Raw genomic sequence first — 5,558 nt, forward strand, 5'->3', positions numbered from 1 at the left:
CACTTCTGGATGTTTTTCCACCTGATGGTTTGGGAGACTTGGTTGGATTCAGGTCCAAACCAACCAAACCGTCTGACCAACCTGTTCCCCTCCTGGCCTGTGGGGGCGCTGCACCAAGAACCACTGAAGGAAACGACACAGAAACCTCTGAAGACACTGAGAGCAACTTCCTGCTTCACCAGATGGAAACAAGATGGAGGATTTTAGCGGTTGGAGGATTTCTGCTGCTAGCGCTAGGCTAGCATGTTAGCTTTGGTTGTATCTACCCAGAATGCCCTGCGCTGTAGTCCACTTCCTGCTTTTGGAGCGGCCTCCAGTCCGCTTGGCGTTCACAAACTGAACCCAGACCGAGGTTTGGAGGACCAGAGGTCAGAGGTCAGCTACTGTTCACACCTGACCAACCGGACCGGTTAAACACCAGGGTCAGATCGTCTTTATGAATTATTATTATTATTATCAGAAACGTTAAAATACTTTACAGTAGAGGATCGATCCGAGTCTGATTTAACGTTTAAACGTCATCAGGCAGAAAACAATAAACAGTTTGGAGTCTGGAAAAGAAAACAAACAAATAAATCAGATTCCAAAACTGATTTATTTACCAGAGCACCGGGGGCCCCGGGCCGGGGCACTGGGGCCTGAGCACCAGGGGACTGGGGCACCGGGGGCCCCTGGGCCTGAGCACCGGGCCCCTGGGCTGGGGCACCAGGGGCCTGAGCACCGGGGCCCCCGGGTCGGGGCACCAGGGGCCCCAGGTTGGGGCACCAGGGGCCTGAGCACCAGGGGACCGGGGCACCGGGGGCCCCTGGGCCTGAGCACCGGGCCCCCGGGTCGGGGCACCAGGGCCCCCGGGTCGGGGCACCAGGGGCCCCGGGTCGGGGCCGGCTCCTTGAAGGACTCAGAGCACGGCTGGGAAAACTTGACATCTTAGAGGGAAGGTTTGTGATTTACAGGTTCAGCCGCGGTCACACCTCCGATAACGAAGCCATGCGGTTGTCAAGGCGACCAGCCAGGAGGAAACGAGCGAACGGTTAAACAAACTAAAGCATCCGCCGTTTGAAGTCAGTCATGGCTGTTCGCATTTATCCTTTAACATTTTCTCTCACTATAATCGTGGCATCAGATTTAATCCAACTGCGGCTTTGAAACAGAGCAGATTTTATTCTGGGCGTTCAGAGAAACCAAACCTGCCGATTCTGGATCCCAAAACGACCCACAGAACCGGGCCGACAAGCAGCCGGCAGGTCTCCAGCTGATCTTACCTTCAGCCGCTTCGTCCTCCAGCTCAAACCTCCGAATCTGAGGAGACACAAAGAAACAAAGTTAGTCCAGCAGTGAAGGTTTGTTAAAATGGGAAGCAGCTCCAGCAGAAATCTGCCTCTGGAGCCACAGACACTCTTCACACGACACGTTTCATCCAGCAAAGTGGTCAGAAACAAGCGGCGGCGAAAAACCACAGAGGAGGAATAAGGTTGGGTTGTGGCTGCCGGGCCGGCCGGAGGCAGAAGCAGACTTTGCTCCTGCTCTGGATCCACACAGGTTGAACTCGACCAGAACCATCAAAGGCCTTTTAACAGACCAGTGAGACTTAATGACATTTTAACTCTAATTAGCTGCAAAGCCGTGTGAAACGGGCCCCAGCAGCACTCAGCCCAGGGCCCCACAGGGCCCCACATGGCAGCCCAGGGCCCCACAGGGCCCCACATGGCAGCCCAGGGCCCCACAGGGCCCCACAGGGCAGCCCAGGGCCCCAGAGGGCCCGGGGCCGCCTCTGCTTACGATTAAAATCACATTTATCATGTTTTGGTTTATTTGGCCCAGGTGATGAACGTCTGAAAGCACATCTTCAGGGTCTGTTGTGTGGGTGACCTCTGACCCCTGAGATGAAGGGATTCAGCTTCTCCTTCCTGAGACTCGTTTTCCGTTTGTTTTTCATCCTCTGAGGTTTTCTGGCCGTTTTCTTCGTCGATGTTGGGAATGAATGGAAACGAAGCGACTCAAAGCCTCCATGTGGCCAAAGCAGCAGAAACGACCCAGAGACAGAAACGAGCATCGTTTCCGTCTCAGAGCAAAACCTGAGCGAAGCTGGAAGTTCAGCAGGTCAGGCTTCAGGTCTGCGGGGCTTCGATTCAGATTCAGCTTCGATTCAGTTTCAGCTTCGATTCAGTTTCAGCTTCGATTCAGTTTCATTTTCAGTGTCGGCACCAAATAGCGGCTGCAGATTCTCAGCGAGTCACTGGAAGCTGACGGAGCGTCATCAGGAATGTTTGTTCAGTCATTTACAGCAGAGCTGCTGGGAGCAGATGATGATATGAGACAGGTTGGAGCAAACGGACGGGAAAACAGACAGGAAGCAGGAAAACAGACAGGAAGCAGGAAAACGTCCAGGAAGCAGGAAAACAGACAGGAAACAGGAAAACCGTCCCGGTTCTGTCCTGGTTCTGTCCCGGTTTCCTCCTGGGTCTGTCCTTGTTCCGTCCTGGTTCTGTCCTGGTTCTGTCCCGGTTCTGTCCCGGTTCTGTCCCGGTTCCGTCCTGGTTCCATCCTGGTTCCGTCCCGGTTCTGTCCCGGTTCTGTCCCGGTTCTGTCCCGGTTTCCTCCTGGTTCTGTCCCGGTTCCGTCCCGGTTCTGACCCGGTTCTCTGGGTTAAATGGAAGCAGCTGAATCCAGATGTTTACGCTGCTCCGTTTGTCCGGACGACCCGCCGGAGGAGTCTGGACCGCTGCCATGGCAACAGCCTGGGAGGACGGGGACAGCGTCTGTCCTCTGTCTTGATCCCAGGCGGCCATGTTGGAGGACAGCAGAATATTTACATTTGTTCGGTTCTTCCTCAGTGAAAATCATTTTCTTCTTCTGCTGAGGTTTTAAATTTCTGGGTTATTTTAATCACTTTAAACCGAAATTAAGGAAAATCTCCACGTTTCTTTGTGCTGTTAATCCCATAATATGCTAAATCCATTGCTGCCATTTAATTTTCATATTTTTATTTCTGGTTTTGTTTTCTGGTTTATGTGACAGAAAACATCAAAATGTAACAAAACAAGCAGATTTAATAACTAAAACGGTCATTTGGAGGATTAAATGGAGAAAATAAGATAATTAATCTGCCTGAGAAAACACTGACGGATGTTTGTCATGAGTCCGGACCAGAACCGACCCGGATCCGGACCTGAGAGGCGCTGGATGTGAACACCGGCGGCGCCCAGAGGGGCGGGGAGCGAAGCAGAAAGCAGCGGCGCTTCGAGCTGAAAGCGATAAATCAAATGGAAATGATTGAGTTTGTTTGTCACGTGATTAATCGATTTATTGCCTTTTGCGACACGATCCGGACGTTACGTCTTTACTGAGCGTCTGATGGTGATCGACGCCCCCTGGTGGCGCGGAGGACGAACGTTTTTTAAGTTTTTCTGTTTCTGATGCATCATGTTCTGTTTGTTCAGCGTGTCGCACCTGTAGGCCACCGTAGTTTGGAGCAAAATCAGAAAATATAAACAAAAACTAAATGTTTTATTGATTCCTGAGGTTAAAGGTGAATTTTCTTCTTTCCATAACGTCCAAAGAAAAGCAAACAGCCGCAGCAGGAATTTGGTCCAGATCCAGTCCAGGATGTGAGGCAGAGCCCGGATCACCAGAACCGGAACCAGAACCGGAACCAGATCCACGTTTCCCCCTCTGATAATCAATCCATACTTATTGATTACTTGTTTATTTATTCAGGAGTTAATGGACAGTAACCCTTTAGTGTCTGAGCCTCTGACCTCTGACCCCTCTGAAGACAGAAACGTTTCCTTCACTAAAAAACCAAACAGCTGATCCAACTTGAAGAAATGAGTTAATTTGTCTGAATAAATCAAATGATGTTGATGTGAATGTGTCGGGTTTGTAAAGTTGTTAAAAAATGTAAAGTTGAGTTTGATAACTTAGTTAAATAGAATTTTTAATCTTGTTTCATGTCTTTCACAGCAAAATGTGGAAAATTGAACTTCAGAGAAAAACAAAGAAGTTCAGTTTTCAGAGTTTCTTCATTTTATTCTGACATTTATAAATATAACACTAAATATTTTAATTTTTACTACTAGCTAAATATTTAGTAACCAAATATTTTAGAGTAAATATTTAATTTAAAAAATAAATGTTAAGTTTGGAAAAATAAATATTTTTTACTTGAATTACTAACAAAATATTTAAGTTGCTAGATTCATATTTAGTTAGTAAACTAAATATTTAGTTTGAACACTAAATATGTTGTTAGATAATTAAATCTTTATCTAAAAATTAAATGTTTATCTTGTGGATTAAACATTTAATTTGAAAGTTCAATATTTAATCTGTAAACTAAATTTAATTTGAAATGTAAAAATAAAATGATGAAAATTGAACCTTTATGTCAGGCGGCATAAACTGATGATTGCATTTAGTTTTTATGGTGTAACTTTGCTGCAGGTGCTGCTAGTGGTGCTGCAGCTGCTGTTGCTGCAGCTGCAGCAGCTGCAGCAACAGCAGCTGCAGCATCACCAGCAGCTGCAGCATCACAGCAGCTGCAGCACCACCAGCAGCTGCAGCACCACCAGCAGCTGCAGCACCACCAGCAGCTGCAGCATCACCAGCAGCTGCAGCATCACCAGCAGCTGCACGTTGGTCGGCCGCTGCTCGTTGCTCGCCCCCTCCCCGGTCGGGGCCCCTCACTTGACGGCAACACGTCATGGAACATTCCCGGAACCAGCCAGCTCACCACCCACCATCCCTCCTGCCTCTCTCACGCACGCGCGCGCGAGCACACACACACACACACACACACACACACACACACACACCCGCACACACACACACACACACACACGCATGTCTGCATGCTCAGGAGGGAGGGAGGCGCGATGAGCGGAGGAGATAAAGTTCCTCCCATCTGGAGGAGAAACTCCCGCAGCAACTGGAGGGAAGCAGCTGCAGCTGCTGGAGAATCTGAGGAATGTCGCTTTGATGTGAAACGAGGAAACACCGAGCAGAGAGCGGCGGGGTCAGCCTGCAGCCCGGACTCCTCACAGTCAAACTGAAACTCTCCGAAGCCGCTCTGCGCCTCACAGCTTCCTCTTAAAGCGACAGTTCCCTCTTTCTACGGCAGAACCGCCTCGAACCTGAACGGACCGGGCTCACTTTATGCTGCAGACACATGCATCTGGGGTAAAGCGCCTTGCCCAGGGGCACATCGGCAGGRGGGGCTGAGCCCCCTGCCACTGAGGCACCAATACAAACCGATCATCTGTCCTTAAAACAAATAAAATGTGATTTTATTAATCAAGTTCAGTTTTAAAACCTCATGAATCAGACGAGTCCGACCCAAACCTGCTCCGCCTGAATTCACTTCCAACAAACAAGCTGTTCATCAGAACGCACCGCTAGCTCAAAAGCTAGCTGCGCTAACGCTAAAGCACTGACCACAACCACTAGTTCTGCTAACGCTAATGCACTATGCCAGCACAACAACAGAAGCTAACACTAACACGCTATGCCAGCACAACAACAGAAGCTAACGCTAACACGCTATGCCAGCACAACAACAG

Source organism: Poecilia reticulata, linkage group LG21, assembly GCF_000633615.1.
Source record: "Poecilia reticulata strain Guanapo linkage group LG21, Guppy_female_1.0+MT, whole genome shotgun sequence".
Classification (NCBI taxonomy): domain Eukaryota; kingdom Metazoa; phylum Chordata; class Actinopteri; order Cyprinodontiformes; family Poeciliidae; genus Poecilia; species Poecilia reticulata.